This window comes from Ambystoma mexicanum, chromosome 5q, assembly GCF_040938575.1.
Source record: "Ambystoma mexicanum isolate Mex_15411 chromosome 5q, UKY_AmexF1_1, whole genome shotgun sequence".
Taxonomy (NCBI): Eukaryota; Metazoa; Chordata; class Amphibia; order Caudata; family Ambystomatidae; genus Ambystoma; species Ambystoma mexicanum.
The window spans coordinates 1,342,113,226-1,342,132,694 of NC_090933.1; the positions used below are offsets into that span (position 1 = coordinate 1,342,113,226).

Sequence of the window (19,469 nt, forward strand, 5' to 3'; positions counted from 1 at the left end):
TGGGGCTGGATGGGCGTGCCTGGAGGTAGGTGAGAACCTCATTTGGAGTAAAGATGATCTGCTGGATGCCCTGTTTGCAATGCTGGACCTTTGAGCAGCCATGTACTCCCTGGATTCCCAGATGTGCCTTGATTGCTACTGGAAGGCCTATTTGTGTAACACATCCTCCATGTGTTTATCTACCTCTAGAAAGAGGAGCTCTGTTGAGTTGTCCGTCTTCGATGTTTATGGCGGAAAGGTGCTGCGACAAGTCCCTCTGTAACAAGTTGACGGAAGTTTCCCTGCGCCTGCGCAGAGCAGCTTTGCCGGTTTCCTAGCAACGGCGGTCAACACTCAGCTCCTGGCGCTTCCGTTAGCAGCAGCATCCCGGCGGCCAGCGCGGCAGCACCGAGGATTACCGGGGACAGAACGGAGAGGTAAGGGGTGCGGGGGCACTGGACCGGAGCAGCCCCTCCCCCCGCAGGCCCGCCCACCGGGGCATGGCTGCACCGCCCCCTCCGGGGCTGCAGGAGCCTCGCCCCAGCTGGGCTGCTGCTGACCCGCCCCCTCTGGACCTCAGTACATCCCTCGCCCGGCCCATTACTCGGGCACATGCATGACAGCCCTCTGCTGCAGCATTAATACCCCTGCTAGCACCCTAAAAAGCCCCTGGAAATTCCCCCCCTCTCCCCCTGCCCATATCATGTGCGAAGCCCAACCACTTAAAGTGGGGTTTGAAGGATTCTGCCATCCAAACACTTAGGGAAAAATGGGTACACATTGTGAATTTTAAAGCACGTGTGTCCCTATATAGGAATACACAATAAGTTAAACATAAATGTTATATTAGAAGTGTGAGGACTACTGTAATGCAAGCACTCACAATGTGTTTCCTCATCCCCCACATCTCCTGGAAGCAGAATTGGAAGGAAGGGGATAGGGTGCCTGTGAGAGAAAGGAAGAGGAACGGTTTCTTTTGGGTATCCACATAAAAGTGGGCCAGAGGAACATGTTCAGGGTATTAAGAGGACTATTCCCGCTGACCCCCAAACTCCCCAGATTATCTCTGCCATGTAAATCCCTTTTTGCAATAGAGTTGCAGAAGAATGATTTCCTCTTGAAAGCGACGTGTGCCATGGTATGCTTGCTGACTAGAGTTGGAAGTAAGTTGGGTAGCTGTGCAATTCTGCAATGGGTGACTATGTTCAACCAGTTATGATTTTTCTTGTGATCAGAACTGGATGGGGTTCTAAGGGAAGGATGCCCTTGCTACTGACCCTCGACCCTCTTTGCCTTTTCACTGCCTGGGAGTAGCAAGGAGTGAACTAGTCACGAACAAGTGTCACTCGGCCTACGTGAAAGTTTGCAGAATAAAGGACCAGGGGGGGTAGAGGGGCGGGGGGGGGGGGGAGAGAGAGGGCGAGATGAGCATTGTGTGGTGCCTTTTGCCTCTTTTCCATAGTCACCCAATATAAGGAAGACCGCACCAGCGAGATCGGTCCTGTCTAGACTTCAACATAGAACGTACTGGTGGGACTCTGGGGAAATCCAGCCAGAGGAAGGTCTTCATAATAGGCTTTAGATGAAAGTAGCTGATCACGGTAAATCCACTCCCAAATGTGATTTGATGCCTAATGTTTAGGCCATACACTTATCACAAGTAATTAAAATGTAGGTCTTGGAAAGATATAACATCCGACAGTTATCATGCATCTTTCGAGGTCTAGGTTACTCAGTGGAATTAAACACAAACTAATGTACATGCTATTCACATACTTGCAAACTGTCAGGCCTTTTTGGGAAGGAGGTGTGGGGGATGAATCCATAAAAACAGCCCCCAATGTTCAGTGCTGCTATTCTCTTTTCAGCAGGTTGTGAGATGAGGGATTTGATATAGCCATTCTAGAGGGGGTGGGAATATATTCCGCTAGTGTTGCATCACTAATCTCCTGTCCCCACTCATATAGTCCCACCCCACAATTCTGGGAAAGGAACATGCATCTTTTTTAAGCGAGCTCTAATTTATTTAAATGAAGTAAAGTCAATCTAAACGAAGGCAGTCTTCAGCTTTTTGTCAACAAGGTCACCTCAATGTTAAAGGCAGAAAAACACTTTGTCAGCAAAACCGAATATTACCTGCCAACATGTATTTCTCTATTTCACTCACAAGCATTCATTTTCTTAAAAAAATATATACATGTGTATATATATATATAATAACCCTTATGCTAGGCATTCTAACTATACCTCTAATTCTTGTCAATAAAATGTCTCTCAAACGCCTTAATCTAAATCAAAACACTCCAACATGAGGCATTAAATAGATCAAAATAATCTTAATTTCCCCATCACACCCACCATTTATAGAATGAGAATACTTTTTCTACATTAAATGTGGTGCCAGGGATTCCTATATGTGTGTGTGATTTTCTCTGAACATTGTGTGCAGTCTTCAATGGATATGTGTTCACAGTTTTCAGTCTACATATTTGTGCAACGCTTTCAATGAGCATGTGTGTGTGCAGCTTTCAATCTGTCTCTTCATTTGATTTTGGGCTAGAGATATAATCTCTAGTAAAAGCTTTGGTTTTAAAGCACACTTTCAGATTAACTATAGGTCTACATATGCATTTCAAGACAAGGGATTGCATGGGTTTTACACTTAGCACAATGTTCTGTAAACAGAATGAATTCTGTAATCTACTTTTCACCCACAACACTGTTTATGACTGCATCTCCCATCAGCAACAAATGATACTCGGTCAGACAATAGTGTTTCATGACACCATTGCAGTCCATGTCATTCTGTGCTGGCAGGATCCATGCATTCTGTTTTCAATGGTACTTAATTAGACAAAGAAAATCTGCATTTAAGTTTGCACAAGAGGCTGTCGCTTATAAACTGCACTTCTGAAAACAAAAATGTATTGGACTTTTTGAAAATTGCACTTTGACTTGCATTCGATTTCAGATAGAGAACACAGTTTCATTTTTATAATACTGTCCCTGTCAGATTAGGATCCTGCTTTTCTCCCAGCCCTCTACTCCCAGGATTCACTGTGGACAACAATATGGCCAATCAGGGGATATATTGGGCTCTCCTTGCTTGCATTTAAAATGCGGCTTCTCTATCAGCTGTGATCCCCTGTCTGGAGTTTTTGCATCAGCAAGCACTGTATTCAGCTCCCTGTCTGGAAACCAGTCCCCAATATACAGGCTGCTCATCTATCTCTGAAAGGGCTTCTTCTCCAGCCTGCCTGGAAACTAATTCGCATCAGTTCTCCCCAGGCATATCCTTCCATGTGTATCCAGAAATATCCTTGTCTGTATGTAAACTGTTTTATAATATCCATCTCCTCACCTAAACTTGTGACTTGAAAGGAGGGACTGTTCCCTCTGAGTCCTATAACTGAAAAGGGGGAAGGGAATGTCACCCGTAACCTATGAAGAGACGTTTACCTATGACATCTAGCTTTGGAAGTAAATGTTCTAGTTTAATTAGAGAAAGACCATTACAATACAGTGTAAACCCCCCCGTTCCAAGGGCTGGAACAGGGGTAACGGCCCGGCAGCCCAAGTTATTGGCCCAAGCGGAGCAAGGGCCTTTAACGAGGGCTCCGGGCTGTTAACCCCCCCGTTCCAAGGGCTGGAATGGGGGTAACGTTATTTGCACCCCGGGTTACCAAATTGATAACCCGGGGTTCTTTAAAGTATTTTCATTCGCGTCTCGTTGATTGAATAAAAATACTTAACCAAAATGGCCACAATGATTATAGAAGGCGGTGCTCCGTACGGAGCCCCTCTTCTATGACCATGGCGGTCGGAAAAGGGAAGCTGCTGCTGTCGAGGGAGGGAGATGGCAGACCGCGGCAGGGGAGGCACTCTGCAGGTCCTGTGGAGAACGGGCTGAGATTACAAGTTTCAGCCTGCGGTCCACAAAACCTGATTGGCTGTGCCCCCTGCTCCAGGTGCTAATATATATATCAGAAGGAACAATTGAAGACGCTACCTATAACTGTGCAATGTATATTCACAGAGATAATTATTTTGACCTTTGTTCTCATTATACACTAGGCAAATTCTATATTGGCTGTATGACTTAACTTTTATGTGAGTAAAATAAATGCTGATTTCGGCCTGCAGGTGTCATTGGCAATGTATCTCACATTAATTATCTTCCATGACCTTAATACATGCCCAGGCTACTTTCTTATCAGTGAAACAGTCCTATGGCTCCAGCTAAATAGATTTTATGAGTGGCCTGAAATTGATGGATGTGACGGCTCCCTTTGTATTTATACATTAGCTAGCATCTGGCAATGTTTATGGGGCAGGACTAGATTTAATGCAATCAATCAGGTAATTCTTGCTGTGGCCTCTCTGTGTCTTGTAATGGACATACCTAATGTTGGGGCTAGTTGTTCCATGACGACTCCAGGGATTTTCAGATATGCCTCATTTTTAAGTTCAATAGAAATGCAGTGTTATTCAAAGTTAAGTAGAATGCATGGGAAGATACAATGGAACTTAGAATAATGCTTCTTTTCTTCATTCAACTTCATATTATTTTAGTTAAATGAAATATTTTGAAAACAAATGAAAGGTTAGTATAAATACTCGAGTGCATTTTTCATTTCTGTGCTTGGGACCCAACTTAACACTGTGATGAAATCTTGGAATTGTTCATTTAAGTTTCAAAGCTCCAATAAATGTTCTGGCACCTGTTTAATTGTTTTACTGGTAAATCACACTGCAAATGTCTGGACCGTAACCACGTAGATGTGGCAAAAGTCACAACCTCCATGTGCATTTGCCCTACAAATGGTTACAGTTTGTGGAATTTTCTTTTACTTTGTTGAAAAAAGGTCTCTCAGGTGTACGGGCATCCGTTCTCATTTCACAGGGCACCCTTTCCATCATGGCAGCGAATAAAAGGTCGAAATCTACAGGAAGTATAATTTTGTTGACCACGCCTCTTGTGCTCTTTCAGAAATACTTTCTGTCCTCCGTTCGCTTTTAGAAAACTATCTGCTCTGCATTTTCCCTTACAGAGGGGATGTCTCATTTCAAAGACTCTGAAACAATCTCCCTTCTAAATATGTTCTCATCATACAAGTACATCTAGAAGTGTAACCATCCTCAAAGATATTGAGGGTAGACTGGTGGGTAATAAGGGGAGGGGAGGGGAGAAAGTTTAATATTTTGTATTTATGGACCCATCATGCCACTCTGCTCATTTTGCACATGCCCTTTGCCCAAAATAGCCATTTCTGTCCCTGTAGACACGATCATAGGGGAGATATCAATTTGTGTTGGGTCCAGTTTGTGATAGGTCTCATCGTAACACATCATCAGAACACATCAGTTAACTATGATATTTCACAGGTCCTAACTGAAGATATGAATGACTTAGGCCTCTTCAGTGTGTGGCAGGGCCAACATCAAGGGGATCAAGATTGCACAGTTCTACTTGTATATCAAGGCATACATTAGTTTTCAAAAATTGATGAGCAGAGTTTGCTAATTAACTTTTTTTTATTAGCAAACTGACCCATTTCATTAGCAATGTTGTACTAACATTTTTAATGTGCACAGAAGTTATTTGTACCCAAGACATGAAATGAGCAACAATACAGCAGTTTTACATACTGCTGAAATATTAGTTAGAGGAGGCAGGCCTTGCAAATTCTTTAAAATTCAGCTATACCTGCAAGTATGGTAACTTTGTTTCCCTATTCAACCTAAGAGAAATGTACTCGACCCATATCAATGGAGGGCAACACATTTAAGATGCTATTTGTGTACAATGGTGCATGTCACTACAACCTCGCTTTGTTTGGCACACTGCTGCCACCCAGAAGCCAGCCATGCACAGTGAATCTTTTGTTTGACATTTACTGCAAAGTAAATGTTACAAAAGTTTCAAACATTGCTTGCAAATGCTACTCGCCCTTCATAAAATGTACTCGACTATGCAAGTGGGAGAAAAGGCTTTACGAGCCACAGCTGAGTGTCTGTAAAATGTAAAAGGTTAGCTGCATGAATGGACACAAATAGATGTGATAAAAAAGGCTCTGAAAACAGTTCTCCTGCAGGTGGTAATTGTGATGCTGGAAATGCATTGGAGGGACAGGGCCTCCGTATCCTTGTCCTTTACTGCTTTTTATCGTGTGTTCTGTCGTGTTTTCCGCACAGGAGTTCATGTGGGACTCCTGGCGGTGCCGCTCTCTCTCTTTTGGTTTGGTGCACAGACCCGTGGGAAACCCTTATGGCATCCATGGGTAGGAGTACAACCCTGTGCCCCTAGTGTATGTTTTTGGGCACCTGTGTGTGACCCACAGAGCAGGGTACGGGCTGGTGGCAGCTCCGTGCTGAAATGATTGGTGCCCTGAGCGTCCTCCATTTTGGGATGCCCAGGCCCTGTCATTGGAATCAGTAGATTCGTGATGGAGACAAAATGGCCCCCATGGCCTCTTGCCTTCCATCCTGTTACCTTGATCTTCCCGAAGTCCCGGGAAGCCCTGCCTCTGTCCCTTCCCCCTGACTGGCTGTTGGGTGGAAGTTCTGTATATGGTAGTGTGGGGAAGTGCCGACCAGACTGGCTGGAGCCTTCTCAACGACCGTATGTTGTGGGTACGCCTATGGGTGGACCTGGGTGAATGGAGTGTGTGACGAATATGCATTCTATGTTGTGGCTGTCTGGTATCTGGTGTTTGACACAATGGTTGAGACAGCCCTGCCTGAAACCGGTATCAATGCAGCTTGGAGTGTTGAATGGCTCGGTACTTGTCCCAATACACATAACTTGTTGTGAGTGTCTGGAGAGAAGTGAATGGCCTGAATGCCCCGTGTGCCTGATTGGCTGCCTGCCTGCATGAATGCCCGTAGTCGTGATTGGATGCTTGAGTGTGACCCAGCGGAATGAATGGGAGATCAACAGTATATCTGGGGACCTCTCACTGCTAGGAATCGTGTTCGGAAGCTGAAGTCCACTACGACGAGTAACTGGAGTAACTGAAGCTTAACCTTGAACCCTGCTGGATGAGAAGAATTGCTGTTGCTCTCCTTCACAATCTGAAAGCTGCTGTGCTGCAAGGACTCACCCAGAGAGGACCTGGTAAGGCTCCCTCTTCCCGAGCTACGAGGGACCATCGTGCACAGCTGATCTTTGCCTAAGCTCCCTGGTAGACAGACCTTCGACAGGCTGCTGACCTGATATGGGGATTGCTGCTGAACTCCAAGGAGAAGCGCCCGGACTGTTGTCCACCACTGTCGCTGACTGGAGCCGCCGTGCTCCCATTACCTAAGAACTTCATTGATCCAAGGACGCTCTCATCTGCATCGTCGCCACTGTATCCTGCCGGAGAAGGCCTGACCATCGACGCGCCGAGGAGCATCCACCGGTGGGTTTCCCGCCACCCAAAGACCACAGAGATACTGACGACTCGACGCCCTTGCTGGGCCACAGTTCTTCAACTCTTTGCGGTCCAGAACTATTGACCTCGAGGTACCCTGCATGCCTCGTCCTTGCAGGACGTTTACACTTCCCCGTCAACGAGCACCGCTAGGAACGAAGCTGCCACCTCAACGTCATAGCTCAACCTGTTCTTCGTCAGACGTTCGACCCGTGACTCCTGCCTGAAAGGGAGGACACTCAAGAAGGGCCGTCGATTCCCTGACGCGGACGCTACAACGCCAAGGTACTTTGGAGTTGCAGAACTATTGGAAAGTCTAGTGGGAACAATATATGGACTGGGCTTGTATCTTTCTTCTACAGGTTGCCCAGGTGGGGGGGATCTCCACACAGAGCTGTGTTTACCAGTATTCTGCCAATTGCTCAACCACCTTGCTTGCCTTCCTCTCTCTACTGCTGATTTCCCCTTTATTTTGATCTGTGTGTCATTCTGACCGTATGCACTTTAAGGAGATCTAATAACGTTAGTAGTACCACTTTAGAATTGTACATATTTACCATTGTTGATTTCCAGAGTACAAAGTGAGTTATCGTGATCGTGTATATGACTTTGAATATTAATTATATAAAGACTGTGTTTTAACCAATACAGTGTGTGGACATTCCTTCGTGGGTGCTTGGGGACTACACTGTACTTAAGAACCAGCTCGCATCACCTTCCGAGAAACTAGGCCTTGATTGCTCGACTACGTCTACCAATACTAGAGAATCTTGGCAGGGGTCTCTGTGTCTCTCCTCTACCATATAGAGAGCGGAAGTACAGACCCCCTCCGGTCTTTACAGCAATATATAATGCAATCATAATCCTAAAGCAAAGCAGGCTCTGGTGGCTAACTACAGTGTTTGGTTTTGAAATAGATCTCTAGATGTACAGATTGGATGGAACTATTGATCACTACTTTGCGTAAGCATCTAGTTCACTTTATGTATTCATTATGTTAGAGGAAAGAAAGAGACTAAGCAGTGTGGATTGCATAGCAGGCAGGGAACGGAACAAACTAGATGGAATATTGTAGTTTGTGGTCATATTTTTTATGGAGAAAGAACAGTTATTGAAATAACATTTTGAAAATAAATACAAATGTAAGCTTTCCTCAAGATCTTTACAGCTTGTACACCAGGTTCCCTAGCCCAATAACACAAGCGGAAACACACTGAAAAGGGGGTAGAGGGACAAAAGGGAGTGTTTTTCCATGGCGATGCGATGTCCCATCCCAGGCATTTGGAATCTCAAAGTCCGTTTTTGGATTTATAGTTTCATGTAGTCCATATTCCACTCTAACCAGATTTGAAGAGCAGAATAGCCACTTGGCCCATGTAAAAACAAATGAAGCTTTTGGTCTCATGCGTCACATAGCTGCCAAAGCTTAATTTCAGGGTACCTGGTATAAAGCAATTGGGTGATCATAGAATGTCAAGGAGAATGGGCTCGCTGATGGATTGAGCACCAGTTGCAGATGTATGCAACCTGCAGGTTACAGAAGTAGGTTTGCCATCAAAAGCATTTGATGTGATCAAGTACGTTTTCAAAAGTGTTGACTTGTCAATATGATGAATCTTCTCCAACAAAATGAAATCTAGTTGACACAATGAAATTTAGATACACTAACCTAAACTTTACTGTGAAGCATGGAGATGCAGGGTGCTACAGTATCAATACTCTATGCATTATGTTACAACCTACATTTCAGGAATGGAATTGCATGACTGTCTTTTTAAAAACAAATATGAAGTTGACACATACTGATCTTTGCCAGACATGATATAGAAAGGTTAATAAAAAGTACCTTCCCGATCATTTCAGGTTTGCAATTATTAGAAAAAGAAAGACCTTCTTGCCAAGCACTGCCACACATGCCTTTGGAACTTAAGAGTGGAGGAGATGATTACTGCTGCACTTTCTCTCCATTAGGACTTGAAGTGAACAGAGAAAAAGAGGGGGAAGAGAACAAAGGGCAAGAGAGGAATGCAGGGTGAGCTGTGCTTTGATTGAAGAGGGCAACTTAAATAGCTATCTTTGCTACACAAGTGTCCATTTGATTAGCAAACTGATAGAATTGCATAGCAAATTGCTATGCGACACTGCTTATTTTATATCTTGTATATACATAAAGGATATTTCTGTCTTCATTACTTTCTACTGGGGAGGTAATGGAAGATAGTTATCATGTCCACTGTTGCAGCCAAGTTGTTTTCGAACCACTCGCAAGTAGAAGTTACACTGGAATGGACTTGGGTTCTTACAGACCCCTATGTCGGAGGGTTCTTACAGACACTGTTTTTCAAAGACAAATTGAAGTTAATCATGGGTGAATACTTTGAACTGAATCCAACCCAGAGGTTTCTTGGGAGACTATTAGGGATGTGGCAAAGGCTATCAAAAGTGGTGTTGTATATTCCACATAACATGTGTCAGTGTTGCAGAAGTAAGATTTAAAGACTTTGTTAGCAATGACAGGCTGGGGCTGAGATAAACCTCAATAGGTTGCAAGAGTTTTCTCTTAAGCTGAAAATGATATTCTTCACTTGGAGCAATCTAACAACTTGCTTTTAGCTATTCATCCAGGGGAAGAGTTCCTGGCCCACTTCTTCTGTCTTGTGAGACCAGTATCTCTTCTTAGAGATGTAGCTCACAAGTACCGTGGATACTCTGGCACAGTCTCTGGAATAAAACCTCCTGCTCACTCTTTCGCAGTTTCAGGAATATAATGCCAGGCTGTCTTTCACAGTCAGATATATTCACCCTCTGTGTGAATCACCCCCATGGCCAGTTCGTCTGTTCTACTCGTTCTCAGGTCTCTTGGGTTCCTCTGCAGTGTATCCAGGTTCCTTTTGATATTGTCACATGGGTCCGAAATATCCTCTTCCTCCAAAGAGGACTCTGTCTTCCCCTCCTTCCCCTTCCTCCTCACCATTAGTTTTCCACTTGGGGTCTGGTTTCTGTCTCCCTTTTAGACCTGGCTTCTCCTTTTTTTTGTGAATTAGGGTCGGCCATGAAAGGACTCCACAGCGCTACTGAATCGGTGGGACTGTGGTCGATCCTCCGTGACCGCCAGAAATGGGGAAAAAGCCAGAGGCACAACAGAACCCAATAATGATTTGAGATGGCAGGAGGCTGGATCAATAACAAATGGATCAGAAGAATTCAGGGGGCTAGAGGATTAACAACTGGAGAGGCCTGACAAAGGCTCCGGGAAACACTCCGAGTGGGGGGGGGAGAAGAGAGAGAGAGAGAGAGAGACGACAAGATGCCGGAAAATAAACAGAAGCAGGAAATCAGGATGAAGGCGGCAGACACCGGCGAGCAGGAGCCCAGAAGAAGAGGGAGGTGCTGCACGGAGAGCATAAGCGACAGGAGAGGAGGAAAATAGCGGCAGAGGAAACAAGTAAACAGGCGGAAAACCGCAAGGAGAAATGATACAGAGTGGTACAACACAGGAGAAAACCTAGAAAGATGCAACGTGTCCGTCACCCGGAAGTAGCTGGTAATAAGCTTCCGGTGACGGACGCGAGACAGAAGAACTAGACCGGCAATGTGACGCAGGGGAGAGCGTGATGGAACCATCAATGGTGGCCCCCTTTCCAGCGATCCCAAACGCGCCACTTTCCCCAGGGCATGACAGTTATCTCTAGGCCACTCTGTTCTTGTACCTGTCCACAGTGACTTTGCTCCTCTGGACTTTCAGTTCTTCCATGCACTCCACTCCTTCCTCTCCAGCTCCTCCATTGACTTCCTTCCCTCCTGCTTCCCTTCTCCCAGATCCTCTGAAAACTGGCCCTTTTATATAGTGCCTTGTTCAGTTACTGACATCCTGATTGGCTGGGGCGACATGGGGTTGCAACCTCATTGGCACTGAGGGTTTGTAGTTCTAGGCAGTTGAAGGAAGTCTATAATAGGCCATTGTGCCTTTTGTCTATTTGTTTATTTCTAACACGCACCAGGCAGAATGAACTGCATTCAGGCGCAGTTGTTAACTAAAAATTGACTTTTAGCTGTGAGGAAATATACTAGCCCTTATTCCTGAAATTCACTTGAATAGGAAGGTTTTCAGTTCTTTTCTGAAGCCTTCTAAGGATGTGCATGAACGTATGGCAATTGATAACTGGTTCCATAACTTTGGGCCAAACACAGAGAACATCCTGTCACCCTTCGAGGTGCGTTTAGTCCGCGGAACATCCACCAAAAGTTTATCTCCTGACCGGAGGTCTCTGGTTGGTTGATAGTGGTGGATTCTGGTGGTCAGATATCTAGGTGCAATTTTATAGAAACATTTGTTCATGAGACACGCCACTTTAAATTTAACTCGATCCTCCACCATGAGCCATGGGATGTTGAACCATGGGATGGTGAGACATGGTCGCTTTTCTCCAAGTGAGCAATAAGCCTGACTGCTGCATTCTGTGCCCTCTGTAGTCTCAACATCTGTTTCACTGGAATCCCCGTCATCAGACTGTTACAATAGTCAAGGTGGGAATTTACCAGTGCTCCTACAACCACAGAGTGATCTTGGGGTGCTATAAAGGGGAGTACGTTCCTAAGCATACGCAAGGAATAGTACGTAGCTTTTACTTTGGTCCCTACCTGGGCCTCACTGGCCAGGTTCTCTTGCCATATGCACCCAAGGTTTGTCACTTTCTTTGAGAACGGGATCTCTTCACCCAAAATCTGCGGTATTATGTTTTGTTCTGCGCTTCTATTCTTTTCTCTGATCTAAATAATATCACCTCTGTTTTCGCTGCATTAAGCTGCAGCTGGTTACATGCCATCAATTTTTTTAAATATCTTACATGCACCTGTCAATCCCTTCAAATGCCTTGGACAAGTTGACTGTCTCCACATAAATCTGCGTGTCGTCAGCATAAGAATGGAATTGCAAACCGTGTTTCCTCAAAATATCAAACAGCGGTCGGATATACAGGTTAAAGATCAGAGGTGAGGTGCTGAACCTTGGGGTACTCCACATCTCGGCTGTATTAGCTCAGAGAGGAAAACTCCCAGTATCACCTGTTGGGTTCTATCCTGCAGGAAGGCATCAAACCAGTCCACCACTACTTTAGCAGCTCTCCCTATTTTTCCAATCCGTTGAAGGATGATCTTATGGTTGATCATGTCAAATGCAGCAGACAGGTCAAGCATCAAAAGTATGGTAGAGCTTCCCCTGTCTGCAGCTTCCAATAGATCATACTGGACCACCAAAAGGGGAGTCTCTGTCCCATGATTAGGGCGAAACCCTAATTGATATTCATCTAAAAGATCTTTACTATCTACGAACTGCTGGAATTGGCTGCAGACCACTTTTTCCAGGATTTTGGTTGGCCAACATAGGTTGGCGACTGGGCGATAGTTTTTCAACACCATAGGATTATTTGGATTTCCTCCATGTTACCAGAGTGTTTGTTTGACTGTAAGGGTATGTGTCTACCTCCCTGTCTTGACATATTGTTTCTGGGTAAGAGGGATTGCTGATGTGTGCCTCTTTTATGTCCCTCTTCTTATGGATTTCGTTTTGGAACTCCAAGGTATTTGGGAGGTCTGTTTGTGAGGCGGAGTAAAAGCCTGCAGGCTGCAGCTCTAAGGGGGAGTGGTTCCAAATGGTGATTGGATCAAGTGCACCCGTGCACATTGTACCTGTATGCAGAAACATTTCCTGTTTAGTTTTTGGCTAGTTCGTTTGGTCCAGCTATGGAACTTCTTTAAGTGTCACTATTAAATGAGAACGTAGGTGCCTTCCTCTAAGTAAACTTCCTTGGTGATTGAGGCCGGCGTAGGAATGTTGGTGTCTTTGGGACTGGCTGGCTCTTACAGTGTTTTGACTGTTGTACCTAGGGAACGGGGCAGGTGGTCGTATTGAATTAATAAGGGATTTTCCATGAAGACTATGTGAAGTGTAAGGATGTGGCTCTTCCCTGGTTTAACCATCCAAAGTCTTTTCCCCAGGGAACAAAGGTGTTAAGAAGTCTGTAGAACAGGTAGTGGTGAACTGGAGCTCATCTTAGCCCAAAGGGCAGACAGTTCGCTACAAAATATCTGTGAAATCTATAAGGAGAAAGGTAATAAAGCAGATAACTTGCTAGAGTATGCAACCATAGGTAAAGCTAAGAGGAATTCAACACTCGAGTGGTATCCTTTTACAGTGGAACAGGAAATCTAGTAGGTACTGTTCAGTTCTATACTCTAAGGAACCACACGACGAGCATTTACAGGATCAGTACTTGGATCATGTTCAACTGCCTAGACTGACACCTGTGAGAAACCTGAAGGTGCTCTCACATCTACTCCCCAGGGATCTTCTGTTGCGGTGGCCAGAGAAGCGCCATCACTTCTGGGGGGTGGACTAGTTTAGTTTAGTTTAGTTTCTTTATTTATACTGCGCGCCGAACCCTGAGGTAACTGGGCTCCGGAGACTTAGACAGGAACACGGGTTACATGTAGTTACATATTATGCAAATAAGCGCAGGTGACCAGGTTACATAATGGTCGCAGAGAAGGTACATGTAGGCATACAATACAGGTGAGATACAGAGAATGGTCAGACACGTGAGCAGTTCTTGCTAGCAAGCCAGGACTTTGGTTTAGTTTTAAAGGCCCAGAATGACAGTTCACTTCTTAGCTATAGGGGCATAGCATTCCATTGTTTGGCTGCTAGGATTGGGAAGCTGGAGCCCCCTGCTTGTTTTAGGTTGAATTTAGGGATGGTGAGGCAGTGCATGTACCTTGATCGGGTTGGTCTGTTTGAAAGCCGTAAGTTGAATTTGTCTGCAAAATACTTCGGGGCAGTGTTAGACATTTGTGGATGATGAGAAGTGATCTCAGTGTGATTCTGTCCCGTATTGGCAGCCAGTGGGCATCCTGCCTGTAGCTCGATATGTGAGCATGCCGTGGAATGCTGAGGGCCGCTCTGAGGGCGTTGTTCTGCAACACCTGAAGTTTGTTTAAATTACGCTCCGAGGTGCCTAAGAAGAGGGAATTACAGTAGTACATTTTTGATAGTACAAGTGCCCTGGCTAGGGTGATGCAACTTGTCGGTGAGAGGAATGCTTTGCAAGCATTGATAAGCTTGTAAGTGTAAGCCATGGATGAGGCTGTGGTGTTCACATGTTTTTTAGGTAGAAGGTAGAATCCAGGTATACACCTAGGGTTTTGATCTATTTGGCCACCTTGATCAGATTTCCGTCGATGTTGATGGAGGTATATTGTGGGTCAGTTTTGTTGACGCGTGATTGGGTGCCGCCGATAAGGAGCTCCGTCTTCTCGTCATTGAGGCAGAGGCTGTGTTCAGCCATCCAGGCCTGGATTTCAATGTACAGGTCATTAATTAATTTGGAATCCTTTACGTAGCAACCTGACAGTGTAATGAGTATCTGGGTATTGCCGGCATAATTTGTATATGTGGCACCCAGATAGTCGAGGCGGTCGAACAGGAGCTTTGTAAAGATATTGTATAGGGTAGGTGATACGCAAGAGTCATGAGGGACTCCGCAGTAGATAGGGATAGGATCAGTTTAGGCCGTTGGTGAGAAGACCCTCGTGGTCCAGCTGGAGAGGAAGTACTGTACCCAAGTTGTGTCTTCGTTAGAAAGGGGGCTGCTGATGCCAGGTGCTCGGTGACGATCTGGTGGTCGGCGAGGTCGAACGCTGCCGAGAGGTCAAGCAGCAGAAGTATGGCTCGTTTGCCATTGTCCTTCGCTTCGTCCATCTGGATTTTGAGGTCTAGGAGGGCAGTTTCAGTGCCATACCTTGGCCTAAATCCTGATTGTCTGAGGCCCAGGAGGTTGTTATCTTCCAAATGTTGTTGTATTTGAAGGTAGGCCACTCTGTCTAAGATCTTAAGGATGTAAGGGACATTAGTGATTGGTCTACAGTTGGTTAGGGGCATGACCCACGCCTCCTTGAGGCTGCTGGGTACTGAACAGGTTTTGAAGGAGGAGTTGATTAGGGCTGTTATGAAGGGGGCCAATTAGTTGGCGCCTTCTTGGATAATGGCAGCCGGGCAAAGATCGTCTTGGCATCTGGATGGTTTAAGACCCTTGATAATGTTTTCTACTTCTTTGGCAGAACCCGGAGAGAAGGAGAAGGGTGGGCAGGTGAGGGTCTTGTGAGTTGGGGGTGGAGAGGGTTTGGGGTTTTGCGCCAGAGAGGTATTTTATTGCTCAATTATGGATTGGAGCAAGGCTTTTTTGTCTGCAAGAGCTTTTTGTATTTTTTCACATCAGTCTGCATATTTCACGCAGGATTCTGTGGGTGTATGAGGATATTGAAGAGCTCTTTCGTTTTAGATTTAGCATTGATTATTCTGAGGTCTTGAGTCTCTTTCTTTTACAGTGAGAATGGCAGATTTATAGGTTGAAGCAGCTGCTGTAAAGAGTGCTTTATTGGAAGGGTCGGGTGTTTATCTCCCAGTAGATTCTGCTGTCCGTTTTTAGTGTTCCAGAGGAGTTTCAAATCAGGGGTAAACCATTTATTAAGATGGACTACTTGCTTAGCTTTTGTGAGCTTGACTGGAGCAATATTGTCAACTGCTGCCTCCAACATTTCGTTATAGAGGTCGGCTAGTTTATTTGGATCTAGGTCTGTATAGATTGTGGGGGCAAGGATGTTCTGGATTAGTGGGCAAAGGTTTTTGAATGTTATATTGGGCCTTTTCCTTGTGAGTGTTTGTGGTGCAACAACTGGAATCGTGTTAAAATTGACGTTGCTTTGAAGTAAAAAAAGATGACATGGCAACAGGTTCGTTCTTTAGTATGGAGATAGTGCAGTTGTGATTGGCTAACCAATCCAAGGTTCTACCTTTTTATTGTGAGTTGGGTCTGTAACATTATGATTGAAGCCTAGTTGGGACAGTGTGTTTTCCAGTGAAAGGACGTTTGCGTCATAATTTTAGAACTAGGTTTGGTATTGTTAATAAGGAGGTTGGAGATATCTTCCTCGAAAGAGGAGATGTGGCCAGGCGGCCTGTAGCTAAGGTGTGTGAGGATGGTTTGAGATGCTGGGAGCAGGATCTTAACTTAGAGTAGTTGAGAGGATGGTAGGCTGACTGAATGTGTAGCTCTGAGGCCTAGGGATGTTTTTGCAAGGAAGGGTACTCCACCTCCTTTGCCTGAAACCCTGTTGTAATAGAGTAGCCATCTGGAATGGCCAAGAAGCGAGCCGGGCCTGCTGCTTGGTGTAGCCAGGTTTCGGTTATGGCAAGGAAGTGTAGGTCGTTGGATGCGGTAAGGTCTGCAGTGTCTAGCGCATGGGCGACCACAGACCGAGCGTTGATGAGAGCGCCTCTGAATGGTAGGGCGAGAGGCATGGCGAGTGAAGATTTAGCGCTTTATTTTTTTTTTTTTTAACTGAGCTAGGTTTTGGGCTAGGTGGCGATTTGTTAGAGCGTGTGAGAAGCGGGCCTTTTCTCTTGAGTGTTTTACCGAGGGGATAGCCTAGCGCCAAGTCTTAGGTTTCTTTCCTTCACTGGACATGGATTCCAAGATGTGGGTGGTGAGGCAAATTGTCGAATCCATTCTAAAGGGCTAATAGGACAGTAGGTCTGTTTAGGTTTATCGTACACCATAGTCACAGCGTAAGTGTGATGTAGATGTGATGGTGAGGGTGGTAGTGGTCTGGCAGGGAGGGAGCTTATGGTGCTGGATTGGATAAGGTGTAGAGTCGTCGCCATGGTTAATGTGATTCTGCAAAAGGCTGCCATGAACGCGCAGTCTGGAAGTGTGGAAGGCAAAGTCGCTTAGAGCTGTTCACTGAGGGCAGAGTAGGCTAAAACATTCAGGCACAATAGTCACTAGTATCATTGTAGGCTAAAACATTGAAGGCACAGTAGGCCAGTTCACTGAAGGCATAATAGCTTGGATTGCAATAGTGAGGGATAACTAGTGAGGGAGGATCACGTGGGTGGAGGTTCCTTGGGGATTGGAGAGAGGGTACCTGAAGGCGAGACATGGTATCCCCCTGTTAGGGAGAATTCTCCAGAATGGCTGATTTCCCTTACCTACTGAGTCCCTCAGCAGCTTTGCTGGATTTCTAGGATTTAAGTTTTTTACCTGGTAAGAGTGTCAGCCTTTTTTCCCACTCTTACATGTGTTTTGCAATGTGTGTTTTAACATTTTCTTGTGTTCATAGACTGTGGAGCCTCACCTACTCCCTAGGCTTCATCTCTTTACTGTGTGTTACACAGCACCTTCAGTGCAGCGAGACAGGGTTGTCTTTTAGACTTTCCAACGCAGACTTCATTTTCTGGGAATGTCTACCGTCTCCCAGAGCCATTGACTTTATTAGTCTCTTTTAAAACTCACAGACCCAGTACAAACTGTCTTACATAGAGTTCTGGAAAGGGTTAATACTTATCCGTTTTTGTCTGTTTCTCTTGGAGCATTGTTTTGTTCCCTTTTCATTAAGACTTGGCTGGTGGCAGTGGTAACTACCCTATTTTTCCTACCACGGTTATCTTAAATAGCCCTGGTATTGTTTTAGGCTATCTTGGTACTTAAACCCGCTGGACCATATACGTTTTCATACGGTTCTGGCTGGGTTTATTTGCCTTTTCTTTTTGTAAAAGTCTTTCTCGTGTTTTACTCTGCGTGCCAAACCAGGTTTGGTTCCTTTGTTTGCCGTCCTTTCGCGGGCTTCTGCACAGAAGCCCTCCTTAGGCGCCTGTATGTCTGAGGGGGACAGGATGTGAGGGAGGTGTTTAGGACTCCCTGCACAGCGTCTCCTTGGAGACCCATGTCACACTCTATGATTGGCTGTGGTGACTGTCCCGTTGGGACAGCCACCCTGTGTGATTGACAGCCAGGCTCTGTGAATGGGGGAAAACAGCATAAAAAGCAGGTCTCTGGTTCTGGAAAGGCAGAGTCACCACTGGATTGAGAGAACGGACGAGAAGCTGACGGAAAAGGACTTCTACCATGACTGAACCTCCTGGCAAAGCCCTGCTGCGGGTCCGAATCTTCAAACTTCGATGACATGGAAGATCTGCAAGGAATCGTCTCCCCTTGAGCTGGTGGGAACAACCAGTTCACCAAACTGCTCACCAGGCCTCCCTTCTCTGGTCGAATTTGCTGTACAGAGCTACAGTGAACCGGATAGCCAGGAGGAACGGACCCTGCTTGCCTTTTAAGGAGCACACCTTTTATTCGTCGCTTTGCTCTGCTGCTGGTTTCTTCCCTGGGCAGTGCAGGACCCTCCAGCCTTTCTCCTTCTTGTCAGTCCAACAGCCGCTTCAGGAACCGTGAGCCTGCCGTCTGCCTAGCTACAGCATTCTTCTGCTTTAAAGGTACTGTGCTAACCCGGTTGTTCGTTTCGTCCAGCACCGGTGAAAGTGTGTGAAATCTTTTGCCAATCCGAGGGCTTGTCCTTCTCCATTCTATAAAGTAACTTTTCGTCCGACCAACTTTGTTCTGAACTATTGGCAAAGACTTAACCGCGAACTACTCTGAACTGTGTCATCCTCTGCAAAGACTTTTGTCCATTGACGTTTTACGCCAGGCCCCTTTAGTGTGATTTCCTCACTGTAGTTCCTTTTTCTAGATTGTTCTTCTTACTTACTTGTTGGTGCTGCTCAATTTCTGTCTAACTTTGTCTTTCCCTCCCTTTTAAATTGCTGGAGTGCCATTTTTCTCACACTTCATTTTGAGCCTAACTTGTCCAGAATATATTGGGTGTGATGTAGTTTATTAGTAACATGAATTTTGAACTGCTTGAAAATAGTGAAATGTTTTAATAACTGATGTGTAAATAAATGTATATTATTTTACTCAGAAATCTTGAGTCAATGTTTGTTTGAATCATAGTAATTGCTGTCCTTTGTGTAACTATTGATACTGCTCACTTTACTCTTGAGATGAGTCTGGCTGCTCCGCTACTTCTACCACTTTACTGTGTAGTACAGGCTTGTACCAAAGGTGAATTTGTACTGTCACTTGTAGTCTTAATTGTGTGTGGTGTTCCCAAAGGGTACTGCATATAATTCTGCCTAACAGTTGGTTGATTCTATAAAGATAGTCCGAAGAAAGACTATCC

General features: G+C 45.3%; 1 protein-coding gene across 1 annotated transcript in view; it reads left to right on the top strand.

Moving 5' to 3' along the window:
• The first annotated feature begins 274 nt into the window (after nt 1-274).
• The window catches only part of MAPK15 (mitogen-activated protein kinase 15), a 396,607-nt gene continuing 377,412 nt past the window's right edge, over nt 275-19,469 (top strand). The window contains exon 1 of the mRNA XM_069621971.1: nt 275-416. The gene's annotated coding sequence lies outside the window, so the exon portion shown is untranslated. The remainder of the gene's footprint in view (nt 417-19,469) is intronic.